General features: G+C 45.0%; 1 protein-coding gene across 5 annotated transcripts in view; it reads right to left on the bottom strand.

Moving 5' to 3' along the window:
* The window catches only part of ST6GAL1 (ST6 beta-galactoside alpha-2,6-sialyltransferase 1), a 128692-nt gene that overhangs the window by 40582 nt on the left and 61488 nt on the right, over positions 1 to 26622 (bottom strand). The gene's annotated exons all lie outside the window — the stretch shown is intronic.

Raw genomic sequence — 26622 nt, 5'->3', positions numbered from 1 at the left:
CCCAACCCAGGTGTGATGAGGTACCTATTTAAATAACACCTGAATGGACCTAGAGCAGGGTTTTTCAGGCTGAGGGTACATTTCCACCTGGGTGATCTTCCAAGGGTCTACATCCCAGTGGTAGAAGAAGAAGAGTTCGAATTTGATATCCCGCTTTATCACTACCCAAAGGAGTCTCAAAGCATCTCACAATCTCCTTTCCCTTCCTCCCCCACAACAAACACTCTGTGAGGTGAGTGGGGCTGAGAGACTTCAGAGAAGTGTGACTAGCCCAAGGTCACCCAGAAGCTGCATGTGGAGGAGCAGGGAAGCGAACCCGGTTCACCAGATTACGAGTCCACCGCTCTTAACCAGTATACCACACTGGCTCTCACCACTGGTAGGCAGGACCAGAGGCAAAAATGTGCAAAGCAACAAGTGTACATTTTACCTTTGTACAATAGACTATTTTCTACATGCACTCACAAAGAATCATAGAATTGTGTTGGAAAAGGACCCCAGGGTCATCTAGTCCAATGCCCTGCAAGGCAGGAATCTCAGCTGAAGCATCCATGACAAATGGCCACCCAACCTCTGCTTAAAAACCTTCACAACCTCCCAAGGGAGACCATTCCACGGTTAACAGCTCTTACTTATATATCCCCCTCTAAGTTTCTAGCCAGGAAAAGGAAAACACACTCAAGAAGGGTATGAAGTGTTGCTCGTGAGGAGCGAGTCTCAGTGGTCATTTGCCCCTGATGTCTGATGCTTCCTTACTACAAAACTTGATTCTTCCGCACATTCTTCTAAGACCAGTGCTTTTTGCATGTGTCATGGCTGTATCAATGAGGCATCTAATCATAAGCCTGCATGTTTATCAAAGCTTCTATATATTTCAATCAAGGCTTGTATTTAAAAATGAGCTTAAAAAAAGGATTTTCAAATGTTTCATGCCAGGCAAAAGACCAGCTGCCTAAAAGAACCTTGGCAAGATGTTTTTCCTCCTAAGACAAGAAGGGCCCCATTGATTTATAGCAGAAAAACAATTCTCAAAGTCATAAAAAGGGGAAATTACATATGCTGCCCCAAGGTTGAGAAAACACCATTAGGAATGGGGAAGATAATACCAATGTGCCTCCCAGTAAAATGAGCCAGATCTTCTTTCTAAGGTTAAAAGGCCAGGAGCAAAAGGGAAAAACATTTAGCTGACAGAGAAAGAGAGCATTTTTGGGGAAGTCTCTTCTAAAGCTGTTTCTTAAACTAAGAGAGTTAAAAAAGGTTAAAATGTGTTAAATGTTGGAAAGGCAACTGGCTTGGCAGAAGAAGCAGCTTCTTCCTATTTTATTTTGAGGCTGGAGAGGAGGGGGAAAGGGGGAGGTGCAAACTGAAGAGGCTTCTTTTAAAAGCTGTGTTTTATTGAGTTCCTTCCTTTTTACTTTGAAAAGCTTTATTCTTTTAAGAGGCTACCTATGATAAATGTATGAAATATATTAGCTTAAATATATTGGCTTAAATGTAATTATGCAAAGGATTTAAGGAATGCTAGATTCTTATTTCATATGGTTGTAAGAGTTGTATTTATCCTGGAATTAAGTCAGCCACCAGCCCCCCCCCTGCCAGACAGAAGACGCCATCCGGGCAGTCTTGATATATAGTTGTCAGGCATTTTGTTTAGAAACATTAAATGAAGGAAATCTTTCAATGTTGATGTGAAACTCAAGATCCTTGACATCTGTTGAACATAAAATGTAAGATTAAACCATTTGTTTTAGAAGGCAATAGGGCAAGAAGGGCAAGAGGTGAGCTGGTAATTAAGATTCCATGTAAGATATATTATTACTTATTTGTCATTTATATATAGCTCTTTGTCTCCCATATAAGGGCAAGGAAATGGGAGTATCTTTTGTGGGTGTATCTTTTGTGATTGGTTCTAGCAAACAGCCAATAGGAATTTCAACCAGGCTGATTGGACAGAGGCAGCCACAGGAGGAGCAAAGGGGGCTGGATTAAGGGAATATAAGTGCTGGCCAGAATGGCAGGAGGCCAGGCCAGAGCTTGGTAACCATGTACCACTGTGCCTCTTTATTTGTCTGACAAATAAATTACTATTTTAATTTCTCTATTGCTGCGTTGAATATTTCATTCCAGCTAAGCGTTAACCACAAGCAGGGTGCTACATTTTATGGTGCCCTGTGACTCGGATAAGTGGTCTGCTGGAACGCAGCCCCTTCGCCCTACTGGGCAGGGTACAAGAGAGAGGACAACTGCTTACCCAAAGCGCGCACTGGTAATTTTTTTTCCAGGGGGAACGCAGAAGACTCGTCTGTCTGATACCCTGCTCACTGGCGGCGACGGACCGGGGGAAACAGGGAACCAACCAAGGGTAAGTGCACAAAGGGATTTTTGGCCCTCCAATTAATTAGGAGGAAGAGAAGTCTTGATCAAACTTCTGCGTCTCAGTAAGGGGAAACTGAGTACGCTAGGTGGTTGGGTACATCAGATGGTGATCTGGTGTAGGGAAAGGGAAAAATTGGGAGGTAGAGTGTGGTGAAGTATCCAGCGCATTGTATGTGTGAGAAAGTACAGAGCAATCTGTAGCTGACCCGAGTGTGGAGTGGGCAGTACTTCGATTCCTAGTGAGGCGACTCCATCTAGGCAAGGAAACCCACGAAGCGCGTCTGTGAGTGACTGAGTGGATACTTCACAGGGCCATACAATGGGAGTTGGGGGTTCAAAGGGGGAAAATACACCTCTTGAGTGTATGTTAAATAATTTTAAGAAAGCCTTCTCAGGGGCATATGGAGTCAAAATGACGCCAGAGCGCTTGAGAACGTTATGTGAACTAGAATGGCCAAAACAAATTACTGGATGGCCATCCCAGGGAACCTTTGATATAAATTTAGTAAGCAAACTTTGGACTGATATCGCCAAAGAAACTGGAGGGTGCCCAGAACAATTTCCATATATAGATTCCTGGCTGAGCACATTAAATAAAAATCCTCCATGGATAAGGGAATGCAAAGTCAAACGATGCAAATTATTGGCTGTAAAAGCCGAAGCTAGGAAAGGAATCTTGCCAAATAAACTCAAACCCATTTTTGAGGGGCCAGAGGAAGAGGTGCTTCCACCTCCACCCTATGCTCCACATCGAAGGGAGCTTAATCCAAACACTCCACCAGTTGTAACCCCAAGGCAAGAAACTGGAATGAATAATGGGAGTGGAGTCACAGAGCTTGATTCCTTGATAGATTATGATAAATATCTTCAGGAGGCATTGGAGTCCTATAATAAAGCCCAAGCAGAAGTGGTTATTCCACCTGTGACTCCTAATAGACCTCCATCTACAGTCTCCTTTAGTGGAACAACTGATTGCCCACCCCAAACCCCTGTACATCCAAGTCCCAGAGAAATGTTACAGAAGTTACAGGGAGACCTTGCTCGGTCAGCAAGCAATACAGCCAGGCGTATAAAGCTGCTAAAAGAACGCCTTGCGACAGATACCATCCCCTATGATTTGAGGCCCCTAGAGCAAAGTGAAGAGAAAGATCACGTAGTAGCCCCTCTTAGAAGAGTATTTGATGCACTTGAGGAGCCTGCGCTGGTTAATGGGCAACCCGGACCACGGCCACCTCGAACTTCGACCCTGCAATATATTCCATTCACAACTACAGATCTGATGAATTGGAAAACACACACCCCATCTTTTGCAGAAAAACCTCAGGCTATGATGGACTTGGTGACTTCAATAGTAAATACTCATAGCCCTACTTGGACAGATTGTCGCCAGCTCCTAAATACTCTGTTCACCACTGAGGAAAGGAGAGACATAATTGAAAAGGCACAGATATATTTGCGTGAGCAGGCCAGAGCGGGAAATATTTATAATATTGACCGTCATCTCCAAGATAACTTTCCCTTGGAAGATCCTAATTGGGATCCAAACAATGCAATTCACCTGGCCAGACTCACCACCTACCGCCAGACACTTGTGCAAGGTATCCGCAGGGCATGCCAGAAGCCCACTAATATGTCTAAAGTCTCAGAAGTAGAACAAAAACCAAATGAGAGTCCGGGAGACTTTTTAGAGAGGCTGCAAGAAGCCTATCGTATATGGACTCCTTTTGACCCTGAAGCCCCTGAAAACAGTAGAATGATTACTGCTACATTTGTGGCCCAGTGCGCTTCTGACGTTCGTAAGAAAATTCAGAAATCAGAAGGATGGGAAGGGATGCTGATGAGCCAAATTATGGCCATTGCACGCCGAGTTTATCGGAATAGGGATGAGGCTGAGAAGCAAGAGAAGAAGAAGTGGCAGAAGGAAAAGATGGTAATGCTAGCCACAGCAGTGAAGCAAGACCACCGCCCCTTAAATGGAGGGCGAGGGCGAGGAAGGAATCCACCACTGGGAAGGAATCAATGTGCAAATTGCAAGAAGGAGGGTCATTGGAAGCGGGAGTGTCCTGAACCCCTGAGGTTGGAAGAAGTACGCCCAGGCCCAGGCCCAGGCTCCGGCTCCGGCCCAAGAAACCAGGGACGGGGACGGGGAATGATCCGAGATGGAAGATATCAGAGACCAGGACAGGGACGGAGTAGAGACAATTTCATTGGACTGGCAGAAGAGGATTTTACCCAAGACTAGGAACGACCGGACTCCATAAAGTTAGGCTTCCAGGAGCCCACGGTCACGATTCAATTAGGGAGCCATTTAATAGACTTTATGATTGATACTGGGGCTGAATACTCGGTACTCCCAGAACTATTGCAGAAAAAGGCATCTAAAAGTGTAGTCATTAAAAGTGCTACTGGACAGTCAGCCAAGAGGTCTTTCCTCCAACCTTTGGAATGCCAGATTGGGGGACATCGTTTAACCCATCAGTTTTTGTATATACCTGAGTGTCCAATACCTCTCTTAGGCAGAGATATGCTGTCCAAATTGCAGGCCCAAATCACTTTCACTCCTCGAGGTCCAGAAATGAAACTGCCATCAAAAGCAGCAGGAATAATTACCCTCTCAGTACCTAAGGAACAATCATGGCGCCTAATGTCAGCCTTGCAAGTCCAACCCACATTGGATACAGAATTAAACAAGCTCCTCCGAACTCTACAGGTGCCACCAGGAGTATGGGCTGAAAATAGCCCACCAGGAATGGCTAAGAATATAGCTCCAATTGTAGTAACCCTAAAACCTATGGCTACCCCTGTATCTGTAAAGCAATATCCCTTACCCCGGCGAGCAGCAGAGGGTATCCAGAAACATTTGGACCGCCTATTAAAATATGGTCTGCTTAAGCCTTGCCAATCAGAATGGAACACACCCCTTTTGCCTGTTCGAAAACCTGGGACAGATGAATACAGGCCAGTGCAGGACTTGAGGCTCGTAAACCAGGCTATCGAGACCTTGCACCCAAATGTACCAAACCCATATACCTTGCTGAGTTTGATCCCACCAGAAGCAACATTTTTTACTGTATTGGACTTGAAAGATGCATTCTTCTGTTGCCGGCTGGCACCACAGAGCCAACCTATATTTGCCTTCCAGTGGGAAGACCCTTTGACAGGAACAAAAGGCCAGCTAACCTGGACAAGATTGCCCCAAGGATTCAAAAATTCCCCAACTTTATTTGGCACTGCCTTGGCGAGGGATCTAACAAGTTACCCCTCAACACCGGGAGAAAAGGTGGTTCTGCAATATGTGGATGATCTTATACTAGCTGCAAAGGATTTTGATACCTGTAAAGAAGGGACAGAGGAACTGCTCCACTTGCTCTGGGAAGCTGGCTACCGAGTTTCCCAGAAAAAGGCACAGTTATGTTTAGAAAAGGTCAAATATTTGGGCTTTGACATCTCACACCAACAACGAGCATTGAGACCAGAGAGGAAAGAAGCTATTTGCCTTATCAAGGAACCTACCACAAGAAAACAACTTAGGGGATTCCTGGGAACAGCAGGGTTTTGTAGACTATGGATACCTGATTTCAGTAGTCTGGCCAAGCCCTTACATGAAAGCACTCGAGGTGCAGAAAAGGACCCATTCGTATGGGGACCTGAGCAGAAACAAGCCTTTTTAGTTATCAAACAGCGACTTATGGAGGCACCAGCCCTTGGATTGCCTAATTCGGAAAAACCCTTTCAGCTGTATGTACATGAACAGAATGGGATTGCAGCGGCAGTCCTGACCCAGAGATTAGGAAGTTGGAACCGTCCAGTAGCTTATTTGTCTAAACAATTGGACTCAGTAGCAAAAGGATGGCCTCCATGCCTAAGGGCAGTAGCGGCCACTGCGAGCCTTGTCAAAGAAGCTGATAAATTTACCTTTGGCCAGACGATGTATGTGAATGTACCTCATTCTGTTCTGACACTCATGGAATATAAGGGTAGTTATTGGCTAACGAACCCAAGGATGGCTAGATACCAAGGCCTATTGTGTGAAAATCCCAGGATTCATCTACGAGTAGTGAATATGCTCAATCCAGCGACTTTGCTGCCCCTACCAGAGGTAGATGATGAGGAATCACATGATTGTCTCCAAATAATGGATGAAGTTTATTCCAGTAGACCTGATCTGAAAGATGAGCCATTGAAAAATCCAGATGTTGTATATTATACGGATGGTAGCAGTTACCTGCATGAAGGTGCCAGACGAGCAGGATATGCTGTGGTTACCAATGAGGAAGTTGTGGAAGCTGAAGCTTTGCCTGCTGGCACCTCAGCACAAAAGGCTGAACTTATAGGTTTAACTAGAGCTCTGCAATTGGCAGCCGGATGTAAGGCAAACATCTATACTGATTCAAAATATGCCTTCTTAACCCTGCATGCACATGGAGCTCTATGGAAAGAAAGAGGTCTAATCGGAGCCCACGGGAAGGCTTTGAAATATGGACCTGAAGTAGAAATCCTGTTAGAAGCAGTATGGGCTCCAGAACAGATTGCTGTAATGCACTGCAAAGGTCATGGACGAGGAAGGGATCCAATAACCAGAGGAAATCATGCTGCTGACAAAGCAGCCCGAGAGGCAGCCCAAAAGCCTGTGGGAGGATTTATAGCAGCCCTCATACCAGAGGTAGTTCCAGAAGAAGTTAAACCTCACTATACCCCAGAAGAGAGGAAGTGGGCTGAACAGGAAGGAGCGGTTGTGAGGGACGGTTGGATGATCCTGCCGGACAATAGGATTTATGTACCTCATCATCTAGCAGGCACAATTGTAAGAAATTATCATGAATCTACTCACCTTGGCGGTACTGCAACTAGAGAGAGTCTCAGTCGGAAGTTGTATATTATTAATCTATCACAATTAGCAACTTGCATTTCACAGAAATGTGTTCTTTGTGCTAAAAACAATCCCAGGCAGGGACCGGTACAACCTCCTGGAATTCAGCATGTGGGATACGTCCCCATGGAAAGCCTAATTGTGGACTTCACAGAGCTGGTCCCTTCTAAGGGATTCAAGTATCTCCTTGTGTTTGTAGATACTTTTACCGGATGGGTTGAAGCTTTTCCCACCCGAACTGAAAAGGCACGAGAGGTAACTAAAAGACTCCTCACTGAATTGATCCCAAGGTTTGGATTACCTAGATGCATTGGAAGTGATAATGGGCCAGCGTTCATTGATCAAGTAGTACAAGATGTATGTCGAGTCCTACAAGTAAAATGGAGACTGCATACAGCATATAGGCCTCAGAGTTCAGGGAAAACTGAAAGAATGAATCGGACTCTGAAAACCCAATTGGCAAAATTAACCCAGGAAACGGGATTGGGATGGGTAGATGTGTTACCCATAACACTGTTTCATGTTCGGTGTGCACCCACAAAAAGACTTAAGTTGTCACCTTTTGAGCTCCTGTATGGGAGACCGCCCTCCTTTGTTCAGGATATTCCAGCTGACCTTAAACAAATAGGAGACCATGTGACACAGGAACAAGTGCAATCTCTCTCCCGTGTTTTTGTTTCTCTTAACAGGTGGGCCCTCGAGCGCACGCCGTGCAGCATTGCCGAGCCGATTCATCAGTTCCAGGCTGGCGATAGCGTATGGGTGAAAGAGTGGAAACGTGATCCACTTGCACCTAAGTGGCGTGGACCTTACACCGTCTTGCTCTCTACTCCAACAGCGGTGAAGGTAGCTGAGGTGACCCCCTGGATTCATCACTCTCGTTTGAAGAAGTCTGAAGGCAGTTGGACGTGCAAAGGTGACCCCTCTAATCCTTTAAAACTAACTCTCTCCAAAAACCCCTGTATCTAGCCCTACCGGGAACGGGCTAGGTCACGGGCAACATTTGACGACCGGCCTGCTGCAGCCACAACCTGGAAGCTGGCTGACCTGCGCACGCCTGAAGCTTGAGGAGCGTCTGAACCAGCGACTGTGAACGGAAAGATTCTCTAATACAATTGATTGACTGCCCCCCCCCTTGTGGAACAATTATCAGAGATATTACTCATTGGGGATCCTCGGGATATATGTTTTGGTCTTGGTGGTTCCCCATTTCTGTCACTGGGGGAATCATATTGGGGCTAATAATTATTTGCTATCACAATAAGGTAATCTTTTGTGGAAGGAATGCATATACTAGACATCAACATGATTTTATTAATCCTGATCCCTTGGGAAGGGGAAGGGTCCTTGAATCTGACCAAATTGGCTAAATATGGATTCAGCCATGACCACAATATGTGGGTAGGTTTAGCTGAAATGGTAGCTAATGTTGCAAATAGGACCAATTGCCTTGTTTGCTCTCTTGGGCCAGATGATTCAGAGGGAGGTATGCCCTTATTACCGATACCATTAGATGCTATTGGTATGGTAAGCGAAATGCCACACCAAACTGAAATACAGAATTTCCCCGGATGGAACTCAACTAAACCATTACGAGTTATACCTGTACAAGGGGAATTCTGTGTACATAAATCATCAGATGCAGCTGATTCTCCCATGATAGGCTCTTCTCATTGTCACTATACTTGGGATTATAAGAAGAATAGTCATACCTGGGCACACGGTACTACCTATCGAACTCGGAATGCCTTGCCCTGTGCACCTCCTTTTATTCATGCATGGAAAGTGGTGTGGAACATAACTGTGACAGAAAAAGGCAATCTAACATACTGCACTGTGAACTCTCTACCCCTTTTGGTATTTCGCCTTCTGTATTCCCCGTACCAAAAACCTCAGACCCGATGGTTGTGGTGGATATGTGGAGAATGGGCATACAAGAAACTCCCTTCCAAATGGAGTGGGACTTGTTTCTTGGGTTGGGTATTACCACCAATGTGGATTATGCCCACTAGTTCGGCCAGGCGAACACGAAGGAATGCTGATATTTCTCATATAGCAGGAGGAAGTACCCAAAGTTGGAGCGGTACTGATGATTGGCCGCCAGAGCGCATTATAGCCTATTATGATCCTGCCTCCTGGAATCCTGGTGAGCTCATACAAGGGGCACGGGATCCTATTTATAATCTAAACAGAATAATTCGATTGCAAGCAGTAGTGGAACTTGTAACCAATGCAACGGCCCAGAGTTTGAGACTTATTGCACAACAGTTGGATGAAAGTAGAGCCGCCATTTTGCAGCTGAAAATGGGAATGGATTATGTACTTGCCAGGCAGGGAGGCCTATGTGGAGTCTTGAATTTGACAGGGAATGCCTGTTGCTTTAACATTTCTGATAATGGTGAGGCAATCCGTGTGTTGGCCACAAAGATGGAGAATATAGCACATGTCCCAGTACAAACATGGGAAGGATGGGATATGGGATGGCTCACCAATTGGTTACCTAATGTCACAGGACTCAAAGGGATACTATTGTCTTGCTTGTTTTTCTTGACAGTAGTAGTATTGGTTTTATGTATGATGCCATGTATCATTTCATGTTTTAGAAGTACAATTAGCAAGATGGTTTCAAATGAAACTCTACCTCATATCATGGCCCTATACAGAGCTTTACCTCAGGAATATGATGAAGGTCAAGCTATCAAGGACACTTGGGATGAAGGTCCTTGAGCTTGAAAGGGGGGAATGAGGCATCTAATCATAAGCCTGCATGTTTATCAAAGCTTCTATATATTTCAATCAAGGCTTGTATTTAAAAATGAGCTTAAAAAAAGGATTTTCAAATGTTTCATGCCAGGCAAAAGACCAGCTGCCTAAAAGAACCTTGGCAAGATGTTTTTCCTCCTAAGACAAGAAGGGCCCCATTGATTTATAGCAGAAAAACAATTCTCAAAGTCATAAAAAGGGGAAATTACATATGCTGCCCCAAGGTTGAGAAAACACCATTAGGAATGGGGAAGATAATACCAATGTGCCTCCCAGTAAAATGAGCCAGATCTTCTTTCTAAGGTTAAAAGGCCAGGAGCAAAAGGGAAAAACATTTAGCTGACAGAGAAAGAGAGCATTTTTGGGGAAGTCTCTTCTAAAGCTGTTTCTTAAACTAAGAGAGTTAAAAAAGGTTAAAATGTGTTAAATGTTGGAAAGGCAACTGGCTTGGCAGAAGAAGCAGCTTCTTCCTATTTTATTTTGAGGCTGGAGAGGAGGGGGAAAGGGGGAGGTGCAAACTGAAGAGGCTTCTTTTAAAAGCTGTGTTTTATTGAGTTCCTTCCTTTTTACTTTGAAAAGCTTTATTCTTTTAAGAGGCTACCTATGATAAATGTATGAAATATATTAGCTTAAATATATTGGCTTAAATGTAATTATGCAAAGGATTTAAGGAATGCTAGATTCTTATTTCATATGGTTGTAAGAGTTGTATTTATCCTGGAATTAAGTCAGCCACCAGCCCCCCCCCTGCCAGACAGAAGACGCCATCCGGGCAGTCTTGATATATAGTTGTCAGGCATTTTGTTTAGAAACATTAAATGAAGGAAATCTTTCAATGTTGATGTGAAACTCAAGATCCTTGACATCTGTTGAACATAAAATGTAAGATTAAACCATTTGTTTTAGAAGGCAATAGGGCAAGAAGGGCAAGAGGTGAGCTGGTAATTAAGATTCCATGTAAGATATATTATTACTTATTTGTCATTTATATATAGCTCTTTGTCTCCCATATAAGGGCAAGGAAATGGGAGTATCTTTTGTGGGTGTATCTTTTGTGATTGGTTCTAGCAAACAGCCAATAGGAATTTCAACCAGGCTGATTGGACAGAGGCAGCCACAGGAGGAGCAAAGGGGGCTGGATTAAGGGAATATAAGTGCTGGCCAGAATGGCAGGAGGCCAGGCCAGAGCTTGGTAACCATGTACCACTGTGCCTCTTTATTTGTCTGACAAATAAATTACTATTTTAATTTCTCTATTGCTGCGTTGAATATTTCATTCCAGCTAAGCGTTAACCACAAGCAGGGTGCTACATTAATGCATGCTGAACTAAGTACAGTCATGCCTCGGGTTAAAGACGCTTTGGGTTAAATCTTTTCAGGTTGCATCCCGCGGCGACCCAGAAGTACTGGAAAGGGTTACTTCCAGGTTTTGCCGCTTGCACAGACGCTCAAAATGACATCACACAAATGCACAGAAGCGGCGATCCGTGACCCGCGCACGTGCAGACGTGGGTTGCGTTCTGCTCAGGCTGCGAACGGGGCTCCGGAAAGGATCCTGTTTGCAACCAGAGGTACCACTGTAAGAGGGTTGGATAGCAGTTAGGGAAAGGAATTTGAAACGCAGAGAGGGAGGCACAACTTAAGGGACAGCTACCAGGAAGTGATTCAGCACAGAAAGCAGTGAGAGCAAGAGACCGTGCATGAAAGCCAGAGAGAGTTAGGAATTAAAGAAAGCAAGTTTAAATAATGTCTTTGTTTTATAGTACTCCTGCCTGATCCTTAGTGATCATTAACAACACTTGAAACAATGGTACTCACCAGCACAGAGTACGACCACATCTTTTCTTTTGCTGCCATTTTGTATTGGCACTCAGCGCTTTTACCTTATATTTTACACAAAAACCCCTCCACTGCATAAGACTATAATCATGTGCATATTTACCTGGACGTAAGTGCCATTGAGTTCCGTGATGCTTAAAAGCTAAAGGTAAAAGACCCCTCACAGTTAAGTCCAGTCGCGAACAACTCTGGGGTTGCGGCGCTCATCTTGCTTTACAGGCCGAGGGAGCCAACGTTTGACCGCAAGCAGTTTTTCCAGGTTATGTGGCCAGTATGACTAAGCCACTTCTGGCAAAACCAGAGCAGCGCACGGAAGTGCCATTTACCTTCCTGCCGCAGCGGTACCTATTTATCTACTTGCACTTTGACATGCTTTCGAACTGCTAGGTGGGCAGGAGCAGGGACCGAGCAATGGGAGCTCACCCCGTCGCGGGGATTCGAACCGCTGACCTTCTGATTGGCAAGCCCTAGGCTCTGTTGTTTAGACCACAGCGCCATCCGTGTCCCTTCCATGATGCTTATTTCTGAGTAAATATGCCTAGATTTTACCTGCAAAGCACAATGAGCATATTCTTAATGAAGAATATTTCCCATTCTAAATATTTCCTAAACTAAAAAGCCACAAACATTGTGATCTTCCATTGCAAGAGAGTTTCTCCAGCTCTTTGGCCCGTTGGTTGCCCCCTTTCTACTGCTTTTTCAGCTCAACAGTATCCTTCTTTGAGGGGCAGTAACCTTAATGTAACCAACATTCCAGTCTAGGAAACAGCATTCTTCCCATCAGTCCACTATTTCCACAGATGTTTCCCCAAACCTGCTCAAGCTCACCGATCGTCTTCCTTCCATTCCTATTCAGCTGTCATTTTGCACTAGGCTGTAATTAATAGTAGGTTCGTAATTTGCTTCTAAGTGTAACATTTTGGAATGCTCAAGTGTCTCCGACGCAGATTCTCTGCAATTAAAATAACCTTTACAGATCTCATCAGTGCTCCGAGATAATCTCACTCACTTCTGGCAGGGGATGCAATTAAAAATAATAATTGAACAATCACTCCAAGTCATGGATTTCATTTAAGATCTTCATGTATAATCCCCACCCTTTTTACTTGAAGGAAGAAAGGTAGATTGTAAGGAGAAAGAGTTTCCCTTACAAACCTGAAAGATCTTATAGGACAAGGCTGTGATCCTGAGACAGAAAGCTCTGTAGGAAGAGAAATATTATGTAACCACACAATATTTTGGGGCAATCTCTCCTGAAGAAGACTTCCCTTGACCCATAGGTATATGGAAAATACCACGAGGTCACTAACAATCCCTTCTTGGCCAACATATGCAAGGGATAGCCCTTGGCAGCATGTTCTGTACCTATGGGCATAGCTGTTAACTTTCAGATTCGAAAATAAGGGATCAGCAGCCTCACCTGTCCCGGGGACAGTCTATGGGATATCTAACAATCCGGGATAGCAGCGGGAAACAGCACTGGAATAAAGGAATTTCCCGCAAAAAAAGGGAAGGTTGAAAGCTATGCCTATGGGTCTGATGTTATCTGACTTCACTGCAAAGTGCTGAAAAGGCTGTGATTCATAGGTATGGAATGATACTTAATAATGTGGTTAAATAATTTAGATTTCATAAGCATCTTTGGGATTATAATCTTCAGGAAGTGGAGGAAAAAATAGCAATACATGTGTAACGTACTAGACTGGAAGAAACTCCTGCCTGAAACTTTAGAGAGCTGCTGCCAGTCCGTGTCAACAGTATTGCCATATATGGACCAATGGTCTAAATCAGCTTAAGGAAGCTTCCTATGCTACTCGGAAGGTATATTCAGATCTTTGCAGGAATAATAATAATAATAATAATAATAATAATAATAAATGTTATTTATATCCCGCCCTCCCCGGCCAGAACCGGTCTCAGGGTGGCTAACATCTGAATATATAATACATTAAGACATAAAATTCAACAGAAATACAGGAAGAGTGCAGGATACTACCCACCAAGTCAAACTGGCACTGCAGTGTCAGAACAGGCTTGCTACTGGAAATTGGGAATCTGCCACACAGTCAAAATCATTTTTTGGACTTGTTTTCCTTTATCCTCAGGTCTCACATAAGGCATCACTAAAAAAGCAACTGGCCTGCTCCAGCAGTTCTATTCGTTTTACCTAAAACTACTGCCAAACTTCTATTGCTGATATTATTGCTCACTGCCACATCTTGAAGAATTACATTCTATTATCCTGGACCCCAAAAGTAACTGGGCTATTGTCATGAATCTCACTATGTATATATACCTCAGAAATAAATCACACTGGTACAGGTAATGAAGGCCCCATCGCAGAGCTACAATTCCCAAAGTGGTTTAACAGGCAATCCTTCTTCCCGGGGAACTCTGTAATGATAGCTGTGTGAGGTGAATGGGAGGGGGTGGTTCCTCCTTACTCTCAGCACCCTTTACAGTTCCCAAGATTATTTGAGGGAAGCCAAGACTGTTTAAAGGGACGCGGGTGGCACTGTGGTCTAAACCACTGAGCCTAGGGCTTGCCAATCAGAAGGTCGGTGGTTCGAATCCCCGCGACGGGGTGAGCTCCCGTTGCTCGGTCCCAGCTCCTGCCAACCTAGCAGTTCGAAAGCACCTCAAAGTGCAAGTAGATAAATAGGTACCGCTGCAGTGGGAAGGTAAATGGCACTTCCATGCGCTGCTCTGGTTTCGCCAGAAGCGGCTTAGTCACGCTGGCCACATGACCCGGAAGCTGTGCGCCGGCTCCCTCGGCCAATAAAGCGAGATGAGCGCCGCAACCCCAGAGTCAGACACTACTGGACCTAATGGTCAGGGGTCCCTTTACCTAAGACGGTTTAAAGGGGTATGATATATACAGTGCAGAGAGCAGATGCTGCCCTGTGTTTCCAATATTACAGACTGCAAAAACTTCTAGTCCTATTCTAAATTTATATTTTTCATCTTCCTCTTTTTTTAGTCCCAGCTCTCACTAGGTAACATCAGCTCGATAACAATCAACTACCTTTCTGCCATTTTACAACTGGGGAACTGAGGCTAAAGGAATAGTTGCTTGGTGGGGCTTTTTCTGAATTCAACTTGTATGGAAACTAACAGCTGCAGAGCAGCTCAATTTAAGTGTTTCTAATAACTATATATATAAACGGCGTTTCTGTGTGCTGCGCTGGTGCTGGCTCGCCAGAGCAGCTTCGTCACGCTGGCCAGGTGACCCGGAAGTGTCTCCGAACAGCGCTGGTTCCCGGCCTCTTAAGTGAGATGAGTGCACAACCCTAGAGTTGGACATGATTGGCCTGTACGGGCAGGGGTACCTTTACCTTTAATAACTATATATAACTAAATGTGAACCGAGAAGAGGAAAAAAGTTGGGTTTCTTAGTTTGTGTCTCTAAATTTAAATTGCAGGCTTGTTCTGTGATTCATCTGGCTGATGGTGGTGGCTTATCTATTTTACTCTTAGGAGGAGAAAACGCTCCGTAAGCTTTGCATAAAACTCAGAAAAGGGATGGGTGGGGATAGAACAGGTGCCATCTGAGAGGTGACAAAATGTCACAGCTGAAAGGCAGCTGCTCAGCAGAACAGAAGCAACAAGAAACCTCTCAAGTGAAAAGCAAAGAAGCGGCAACCACCCTAAGCAAATGATAAGACAAACCGCATGGGCCCTGTAGAATCAGCGTCATCAATCTCGCTGTTTTCGAATGTCTGCAATCCAACTCTGCAGGAAGCTGCCTTAAACTGAGGTAGACCACTGAGCCATCTAGATCAGTATGGTCTACAGTGGCAGTTCCCAGGTTTAGTTTTGATATGGGGACTCACAAGTTCATATTCACTTGCTAGGGTGGCCCACCATATTTTTTTTTTGCAACATGACTTTTGGGCTGTCATTCCCAGCTCACATGCAGTTCTGCCCTTCCTTCTTGCTGATAACCCACTCCAAGGACCTCTCCGCCACCTACGTCATTCAAAGTTGAGACCCAAAACTTGTCTCTGCCTCCACCCACTAGCACCCAGCAAAGAAGGGGCCCCACTTCCCTTTGCCTGGCAGTCTTAGCACAGAATTGTAGAGTTGGAAGGGACTAGAGGGTCATCTAGTCCAACCCCCTACAATGCAGGATCAGCCCATCACTGGCCTTTGTCCCCTACTAATGGCCCATCCAGCTAGCTCTGCATCACATTAGCTTCCCCTGAGTTCTACCACATTAAAAGGTAAAGGGACCCCTGACCATTAGGTCCAGCCGTGGCCGACTCTGGGGTTGTGGCGCTCATCTCGCTTTATTGGCCGAGGGAGCCAGCGTACAGCTTCCGGGTCACGTGGCCAGCATAACTAAGCCGCTTCTGGCAAACCAGAGCAGCACACAGAAACGCAGTTTACCTTCCCACTGGAGCGGTACCTATTTATCTACTGGCACTTTGACGTGTTTTTGAACTGCTAGGTTGGCAGGAGCTGGGACCGAGCAACAGGAGCCGCTCACCCCGTTGTGGGGATTCGAACCACTGACCTTCTGATCAGCAAGTCCTAGGCTCTGTGGTTTAACCCACAGCGCGACCTGCTGCCATTTGCATGAGAGGAGTGCACAGAGTCCTTTTTCCTTTTCTTTGTTTAAAATGATATTTATTACTTTTAAAAATTACAAAAAAAGAAAAAGAAAAAGAAAAAAGGAATAAAAGGAACAATACAATATAGACAATACAAAACACAACCTTAACGCCTAAACACAATAAACAAAACAAAACAAAACAAAAACAATTTAAAAACACACATCACACCTTTACCATAATCTATCTTTCATTCCCTTGTTTCATTGACCTCCTCTCACCTCCCTTTTTGTATTCCACTTCTATAAGTTATCTCAGCAATTCCTTTGTCTTAAAATATTTTTAATCTTATTTCCCATTAAAACTAATATACCTATTTTTACCCTTAACCTCTTAAAACATTTCCACTGAGGCACAGAGTCCTTTTTCCTGTGAATTTTTCCATATATTTTTCTGGTGAATTCTGATTTAGTATGGAGATACTAGAAGCAAATGTCCTGTGTCTGGTTTCCTTTTCCTTGCACAGACTATTCATACTTATCTGAAAGCCATTTCCACTGAACTCACCTGAGCTTGCAATGTATAGGATTATACAGAGGCATTTATAGTTTTTCAGGCAGCAATCCTATACACACTTAGCTGGAGGGCGGGGCAGGGAAGCACCACTAAACAGTCAGCCTTACATGCATATGATTTCTATGTATAAACATCGCATTAACACATGAGTTGTGCTACGTTATGATACATTTTATGTTGTTAAAGCATAAAGTTTAGGTTTGATAAGAAAGCGAGAAAGTTATGATTGCAAATATTTTGGCTTCTCCCCCAAATTACGGTTCTCTCCTCATCCCCGCAATGGCTTCAGCATTTGGGAAATTTAGCACCTCTCCTACAGGTTATCCTTCCATCCATTGAATAGGTACAAGGACTGTGAGCTCAGCAGCAGTTGCAGAGGCTGCATTGCTGTTTATTTTAGATGCTAGTACTACACAGCTGCCCCCATCAGTAGCTACCCTCCACAGCTTCTCTGAAATTTCAAGAGGTTTCTTCCCATGGATAACGCAGCAGTTTGCAGTGATATCCCAGTTTAATAGCCATGGAGAATGTCAGGACTTACAGCTACAGAAGTACTGTCTAGAAGGATCCAATATGTTGGAAATGTTGAGATAAGGAGGGTTCGTTAATCCATATGTAGCGGCAATGCGAACTTGCCCCCCCAAAAAACAATTCTGGGGAATGATTTATGAAGAACTAAAGAAGATGCTTCAATATTCCTTTCCCAAGAAGCCAGAAGCATTTCTGTTAGCTGTAATAGGAGAGGAAATTCCAGATAAAGTAAAAAAAAACCTTTTCCTTTACACAACAGCAGCAAAACGCTAAAATGTGGAAGGAGAGGGAAAAAACAGTGGTTGCTTAAACTAACAGAATATGTAGAATTGGGCCACTATGATGGCCAAAATAAGAAATACAAAGAGAAATATAGTCTTAAGCAAGGGGAAACAACTAGAAGAGTATCTAAGAAGTAGTAGTATAACCCTACCCTACAAGTAGGGTTAAAGACATGAACACCAGTAAACAAAACAAAGAGCGAAAGATAGAGATGGGAAAGAGTGGAGGACTTTAGGAGTTGCAGCAAACCAAAGGGATTGGGCTAGGATGTCAAGGAAAGATAGGTTGGGAAGTCTAGGCGAGATGGGATAGGAGTTGGTGTATGTAACTGGAACAAATTTAACCAATTGTAACTTGAAAGTGCATAAACAAACAATAAAAAGGAGTATTGTCTAGAATGCTACAATGACAGTTTTTCAACCAAAGCCTAGCTACCACTGATAGGTATGCTTCGCAGGGCTAATGTAGACAAACATATAAATACAGTGGTACCTTGGTTTACGAACTTAATCCGTTCCAGAAGTCCGTTCTTAAACCAAAACTGTTCTTAAACCGAGGCGCGCTTTCCCTAATGAGGCCTCCCACCGCTGGTGTCCTTCCACCGTTCAGATTCTGTTCTTAGACTGAGGTAAAGTTCTCAAACCGGGACACTATTTCCAGTTTTGGGGAGTTTGTAAACCAAATCGTTCTTAAACTGGACTGTTCTTAAACCGAGGTACCACTGTATACTGTTGTGCCATTGTTTGTATGCCCTTTTGGGGTTCATCTGAATGGAAAGAGGTCTAGAAGAAGAATAAATCAAATCACAAATGTCTTTTTTCTTTTTGTTGTACAAAAACTGGCAGGTCAACCCTACGGTTCCGCCAAGGTTACCATAACATAGTTAGACTCGCCAGGAGCAAAAAGCACAATTGCTGCACTAACTGAAATGCCCACAGCATCCCTGCAAACTTTGCCACCACCCAGCAATCCTGAGGTTGCTAACTAATGGTAATACACATCAGCCATGCATGGACCTCATCAGCCAATGTGTGGCAACAGTATTAATGTCACATTGATGCTACTGTACCCAGTATATATGCCCCCTACATGCACAATACAGAAATGGGCAGCCAGAAGAGACCACATTGCTTTCCCAGTTCAGACCACCATGTAGCTGTGGGAATCAACTAGCCATAAATGTCAGGACAGATACTTGTATCTCAAGGCGTTTGCAAACAACGATCAACCAAGCACTTTGGGCAGGGGGGTACTAACCTTTTCGGACCAGTAGGCACATGTGGAATGTTGAGAGGGTGCTGCCAGTCACAAAATAGCTGCTATGGGGGCATGGTGTAAACCAAAATTAAGACAGCCAGCCTCCCTGGAAAACCCTAAGAGAAGTCAGCTGTGTCCTGCTAGTCCTGATTGTGGAGGACAATAATGATTTTTTACACACACACACACACACACACACACACACACACATGCTGTTTCTGTCTAACAGCAGCAGGGAGTGTTCCTCAGTACCAGGAAAAGTTGGTGACAGCACACCACACTTTCATTCCACAGAAATCAGTAAGGTACTATCTACATATTTTGTCCCATTATGTTCTTCTAGAAGGGCTAGAGACTTTTGACTCTGGGGCACCTGCCCTGGGGCACCAGTGAAAGCCTTTGTGGGCAGCCAGGGAGCCCGCGGGTGCTATGTTGGTGACCCTGGACTCAGGAAGGGCTGCCATGCCTTTCCACTGAGAACAGCCAGCAAGCTCTACAGCCCAATGCGTAGAGGAAGGATCTAAGCCTCACTGCAGGAACAATGGTCCAAACACTCACCAGAGCACTCCACACAGTGCAGCTGTAATGGTGCCCTTGGGAAAGGGGAAAGTGGTTTTTATTCCCCCTATCCCCACCCGCACGAGTGGATCCCACACACAAAGAAAACGAGAAACTGTGACAGAAAGTTCAGAGGCCAGTACCTTTGAGTATTTTGCCAGCACTTATGCACCCAGGTTTTAACACGGCGCTCCAACTTGCAATGACTGTATTAGCTGGGGGATGAATGGGATTTCCCCAGCAACAACCTATCGTTTGGTTTGCACGCAGAGCAGCTGAGACCTACCCCCAAACAGAAGCATGGAGGGGAGGGCGCAGGTTTGGCTCTCCTCTGCTGTGGAGTCTCTTTGACATAGAAAGTAAAGACCACTCCTGCTTTAGAAATGAATGGGCAAGTATGTACAGGAGGGCTGGGGGAAGCACCTAGATGCGCTGTTCTAGGCTTTGAGTCAAAATGGTATGCAAATGAAATGTAGCAGTACTGTGTTAGTTTTTTTCAAGGGAAAATTTCTGGATCACATGTGACATATAAGCATTTCTCACCTGCTTGAAAAAAATGGGGGGGGGGAATGGTGTAAGAGTGATGGTTTGGGCTGGAAGAGCAGTAATGAGGCCAGAATGCCCTCAAAAGTTCCTTGATAATCCCATGACAAAGTTGCCTTTTGTTCAGGGAATTAAAGCTGATGAGCATCGAAACTAATTGTCTGGCATCTTCCTTTGGTCTTTTGACTGGTGCACAAACAAACAAACAAACACACAAGCACCCTACTCCCTGCCAAGCTAAGGATGATGTAATCTAGGTATCTGTGGAGAAAAGAAGGGGACAGGCTGAAGTCTGAGTGTGACTAAAGGAAAAAGGAATTTCAGAAATAGACTGGAAAGAGAAGCTGCTGAATTACAACTTATCACCAAACTCAAAACAATGGAGAAACCTGGTCTGAACAAAGACCTTGGATTCTTATCTCATTATACATGACAAAGCCATCTTTCACCTTTTCACCCCTTGCTTTTTCCTGTAAGACCTATTGCAGTCGTTAAGAGTCGTCAACAGGCTCATCACAGCTATCTGCCAATCACCCATTCCCACCACCCTTCTGAGTAATACCCCTCCCCACCTTCTCACTATATAGAATGGTCTGGAAACTTCTGTTTCAGTGTATCTGAAGAAGTGTGCATGCACACGAAAGCTCATACCAAGAACTGACTTAGTTGGTCTTTAAGGTGCTACTGGAAGGAATTTGTTTTGTTTTGACTAAAGGAAAAAGAATTACTGAAAGCTAGTTTGGGGTTTGGAAGCTAGCAGCACTTCAGGCTGTTGGTTGTGGAGTTGTGGTGGGGGGAGCGGGAATTTTGGTGCACCACTGCCTATGCTTAACAAGTATATCTGTAAACAAGTGCAAATACTGCAAAACACCAAAGCTCCAGTGACCTCCTTCTAAAATAAACTAAATCTGGGTAAGCACTGCATCCCTGGAAATTCTCATATTGGGAAAGCTCAACAGACATTTCTTCTTTCCGCTCCACTGTGAGGAATTAAAGGTACAGGTATCCCTGACCATTAGGTCCAGTCACGGATGACTCTGGGGTTGTGCGCTCATCTCGCTCTATAGGCCAAGGGTGCTGGCGTTTGTCCACAGACAGCTTCCGGGTCATGTGGCCAGCATGACTAAGCCACTTCTGGCGAAACCACAGCAGTGCATGGAAACGACGTTTATCTTCCCACCGGAGTGGTGCCTATTTATCTACTTGCACTTTGACATGCTTTCAAAGTGCTAGGTTGGCAGGAGCTGGGACTGAACAATGGGAGCTCACCCCATCATGGGGATTCGTACCACCAACCTTCTGATCAGCATGCCCTAGGCTCTGTGGTTTAGACCCACATCCCTAAATGTCAGGACTTAGTAGAACTAAATACTTTTGTTCCAATTGCATCAGGCCCAAACCACTAGCTATATATCATTACAGACAATACAGTGGTACCTCTGGTTACGTACTTAATTCGTTCCGGAGGTCCATTCTTAACCTGAAACTTTTCTTTAGCTAATGGGGCCTCCTACTGCCACTGCGCCACTGTCGCACGATTTCTGTTCTCATCCTGAAGCAAATTTCTTAACCTGAGGTACTATTTCTGGGTTAGCGGAGTCTGTAACCTGGAGCGTATGTAACCCGAGGTACCACTGTAGTTTGTTTTCTCAAAACAGAAGGTACAGAACAGAGCTTCATTTTCCTTGGTGGCTACAGTTATTTCATTATTTTCACTGTTGATAGGTTTTGTGGAATGTGGTGTTGCGGCGTGTGTGTGTTGAACAAAAACTTTTAAACCAGAGACAGCACTGAGATCAATCAATAAATTACTATGTACACTACAATGCCTTTGGCCCTCTTAAAATTATTAATTAACATAAAATACTGCTCCTCACAAGAAATGCTGTGGAAACAAGGTACAATAACATTGTAAAGGTCTCAACAGCCATCAATTTTTACTGTTCTAAGAAGTAAGAGATATGTGGGCATTTGTATTGGAGAGTACGCTGCTGCACACAGGAGTGGCCATTTCCTAGGTAACACAAGATCCTTTGGCAATAAAACGGGAGGCATGACCAACAGAGCTTAGAAAAAGGTCAAGCCAACAGCAGCAAGCACACACACTTATGGCTCCCAAGTACGTGTTCTGCTTGAATTCAGTATACTTTGCTTATCAGTCATGTGGCATTTTCTGGAGTTTTTCCATGCTCATGTGGTTCTGCCTCACTTTAAAAAGCTATTACTGGAAATAGAATTTCCTTCCCTGTGTAAGCATGTAATTCTCTCTAAAAGATATTTAACATACAGAACCAACACCTATACAATGTTTGCTTATGAAAGAGCAAGTCCATTCTGAGATGTGAAAAATTCCCTTCCCAAATCCATGTTTTTTGCAACACAGCCTAGGGGGTGGAGAATGTAATGTCTACAGATGTATATATAACGTTCTGGAGTTTCCGTAACAATTATTTCTTTTTTTTCAGCATTTCACTTTTAATAATAATAATAATAATAATAATAATAATAATAATAATAATAATTATTTATTATTTATACCCCGCCCATCTGGCTGGGCTTCCCCAGCCACTCTGGGCGGCTTCCAAAAGAATATTAAAATACTGTGATACATCAAACATTAAAAGCTTCCCTAAACAGGGCTGCCTTCAGATGTCTTCTAAAAGTCTGGTAGTTGTTGTTCTCTTTGACATATGGTGGGAGGGCGTTCCACAGGGAGGGCGCCACTACCGAGAAGGCCCTCTGCCTGGTTCCCGGTAACTTGGCTTCTCGCAGTGAGGGAACCACCAGAAGGCCCTCGGTGCTGGACCTCAGTGTCCGGGTAGAATGATGGGGGTGGAGACGCTCCTTCAGGTATACTGGACCGAGGCCGTTTAGGGCTTTAAAGGTCAGCACCAACACTTTGAATTGTGCTCGGAAACGTACTGGGAGCCAATGTAGGTCTTTCAAGACCGGTGTTATATGGTCTCGGCGTTCGCTCCCAGTCACCAGTCTGGCTGCTGCGTTCTGGATTAGTTGTAGTTTCCAGGTCACCTTCAAAGGTAGCCCCATGTAGAGCGCATTGCAGTAGTCCAAGCGGGAGATAACCAGAGCATGCACCACTCTGGCGAGGCAGTCCACAGGCAGATAGGGTCTCAGCCTGCGTACCCGTGATGGCCTGGGAATCCGATTCAGAGGCTGAACCGGAGGAATCCCAGCCTGCACAGGAGTCCCCGCCTCCAGGGCCGGCCGATCTGGGGCAGGGCCTTGATTCTGAAGCGCCTGCACCTGTGCCGGATCCTCAGGAGCAGGCACCAGGTGAATCCACTCTGGCTCCGGAGGTGGTTGAGGACTCAGTGCCCACAGGTGAGTCTCCCCCTGGGTCCAGTAACCCTTCAGCCTCTCCTGAACTGCAGAGACTCAGGGCAGAGAGGCGAAGGGAACTGGTTTCTCCCAGGAGGAGTGCTCGCCTTAAGGCCAGGAGAGGCGGGTCTCCTGGGGGCCGGGACCGCCCCTGGCCTCAGAGAAGATAAAGGCCAGTCAGCCCAGTCCCAGGTTGCGGGAGCAACGTCATTGAAGAGCTGTTTCGGTCAGCACCCAGTCCGGTTCCCCCAGAGTTCCTGTCCTTGCCTGGCTCCTCGCTGTGGACCCCGCTTCACCCGTGGAGGACTGTCTGCCGACCCTCGACTCAGGTCCTGGACCTCGCCCCACGGTAACCTCCCCCCTGGACCAGCACAGTACCAGATGGAGCTGGTACACAGCTGCCCTGGACACGGATTTAACCTGTGCCTCCATGGACAGCTGTGAGTCCAAAATGACTCCCAGGATGCGCACCTGGTCCCTCAGGGGCACAGTTACCCCATTCAGGACCAGGGAATCCTCCACACCTGCCCCCCAAAACAGTACTTCTGTCTTGTCAGGATTCAATCTCAATCTGTTAGCCGCCATCCATCCCCCAACCGCCTCCAGACACTCACACAGGACCATCACCGCCTTCACTGGTTCTGATTTGAAAGAGAGGTAGAGCTGGGTATCATCCGCATACTGATGAACACCCAGCCCAAACCCCCTGATGATCTCTCCCAGCGGTTGCATGTAGATGTTGAAAAGCGTGGGGGAGAGGACAGAACCCTGAGGCACCCCACAAGTGAGAGCCCAGGGGTCTGAACACTCATCCCCCCACCACTTTCTGAACACGGCCCAGGAGGAAGGAGCGAAACCACTGTATGACAGTGCCCCCAGCTCCCAGCCCCTCAAGACGGTCCAGAAGGATGTTATGGTTGATGGTATCAAACACCGCTGAGAGATCCAGCAGAACTAGGAAACAGCTCTCACCTTTGTCCCTAGCCCGCCGGAGATCATCAACCAGTGCGACCAAGGCAGTTTCAGTCCCGTGATGAGGCCTGAATCCCGACTGGAAGGGATCCAAATGGTCCGCTTCTTCCAGGCATGCCTGGAGTTGTTCAGCAACCACTCGCTCAATCACCTTGCCCAAGAATGGAAGATTTGAGACTGGGCGATAGTTGGCCATCGTGGCCGCATCTAAAGATGTTTTTTTAAGAAGCGGTTTAATAACCGCCTCTTTCAGCGGGTCTGGGAAGGCTCCCTCACGGAGGGAAGCATTCACCACCCCACGAAGCCCATCGCCCAGTCCTTCCCGGCTAGCTTTTATAAGCCAGGATGGGCAAGGATCAAGGAGACAGGTGGTTGGCTTAACTCATCCAAGCAGCCTGTCCACATCCTCGGAGGTAACAGATTGGAATTGATCCCACGCAATTTGACTAGACAGGACTCTAGCACTCTCCCGCCCCGGCCCTGCTCCCACGGTGGCGTCTACCTCTTCCCGAATCTGAGCGACTTTATCTGCAAAAAACTTTGCAAAATCATTGCAGGAGAAATGCAAAAACTCAGACAAAATGAGAAATGTTGAAGCCGACAGCCATCAAGCAAGAAGTCTAGTGGTCCAAAAATACCAACAGGTGGTTTTCACTGTGAAAATACTTTAAAACATGACAGACGAAAGGAAGTCCTTCTTCACATGGCACCCAGCTAAACAGTGGAACTTGATCCCACAAGATGTGGTGATGGCACCAACTCACAACAGCTTTAAAAGGGGATTAGATAAATATTAACAGTTACTTGTCCTGAGGTGTATATGCTGTCTCTACGAATACCATTTTCCAGGAAACAACAGCAGGAGAGAGCTCTTGTTCTGTTTGTGACATCTACTTCTACTTGGCCCCTGTGGGAAATGCATGCTGGACTAGATAAAGACTTTGGTCTGATCCAGCAAGGCTCTTCTGTTGCTCTATTTTTTTCAGCTGTGAAAGGTATCCAACTATGTCATATTCAGAGCAGACCCAATAGTTTTTGTTGATTTCAGTGGGTCCACTCAGAGGATGACTAATGTTTGTTGGCTTTCACCCATGATTTCATAATGCTGACTTTCACTGTGAAGCAAAGTAAAGTCAGAATAAACACTCTTGTATTTTTTCCATGCAGGAAACTACATTTGTTTTGTTGCCCTTGGCTCTTTTAGAGAATCTGACAGACCTTTTAAACTGTGTTCCATTACCACCTGCATAATCAGATAGCAATGAAACAAAAATCAGTTATGCTGGTCAGTAGAACTGCTGAATGTTCTTCGTGTCCGGCCTTCCTTCACGGAACTGAACAGATTCACTGAAGTGAATAAGACTCTCCAATGGCAAGGTAACAGCACAATTAACAGTCAGCTTTGCAATCCCTTTCACAGAAAAAACACTGACATGAAACTGAAAGCTAACAGTAGTCCTCTTTGGCTGTACATTTCTTAAAAGAAGTATTTCTTTTCTTGTCTTTAAAAGCAGAACTTCAATGAAGTGCATAAACATCTCTGAATTAAGAATTTCTATTTCCCCCACTTTTCATACCTTAGATTCTGAATATTTCCCAACTGGTCCAAGAGGTGGCAATTCCATTTTGGAACTATCCACTTGCTGTTGTATAGATTGACAAAACGACGGGCTGACATGGTGGGCTTTTTGCTTCCATGGGTTCCTTTAAAAATGTAGCATTTTATCAAGCCTTTGCTCCTTCCTTTTCCTCCGGACATCCTGTACCCATTTTTAGGGTAACAGAGAGGCAGGCAGTAAAACTGACTATCTTTGCTCCTTCCTTATTAGCGACAGAAATGCTTAAACAGCTTTCAGTGCAACTTGGTTTAAAGTAGGCATGACCAAACTTGGCCCTCCAGCAGTTTTGGGACTACAACTCCCATCATCCCTAGCTAACAAGACCAGTGGTCAGGGATTATGGGAACTGTAGTCCCAAAACAGCCGGAAGGCCAAGTTTGGCCATGCCTGGAAAGTAAGGATCCCGAGCACTTGTGGTCAACCAAATGCTGGAGCTGCACTCCTTTGACCACCTGCATTTTCTTAAACTTGCAACAGGCATACTCTTATATACACAAATGCAGGATGAAAGTGGGGAATTTAAGATAAACCTCTCTCCCAACGA

Source organism: Podarcis erhardii (genome assembly GCF_964252035.2).
Source record: "Podarcis erhardii genome assembly, chromosome: 5".
NCBI lineage: Eukaryota > Metazoa > Chordata > Lepidosauria > Squamata > Lacertidae > Podarcis > Podarcis erhardii.
The sequence above is the reverse complement of the archived record's forward strand: the minus strand, read 5'-3'. Positions and strand labels throughout refer to the sequence as shown.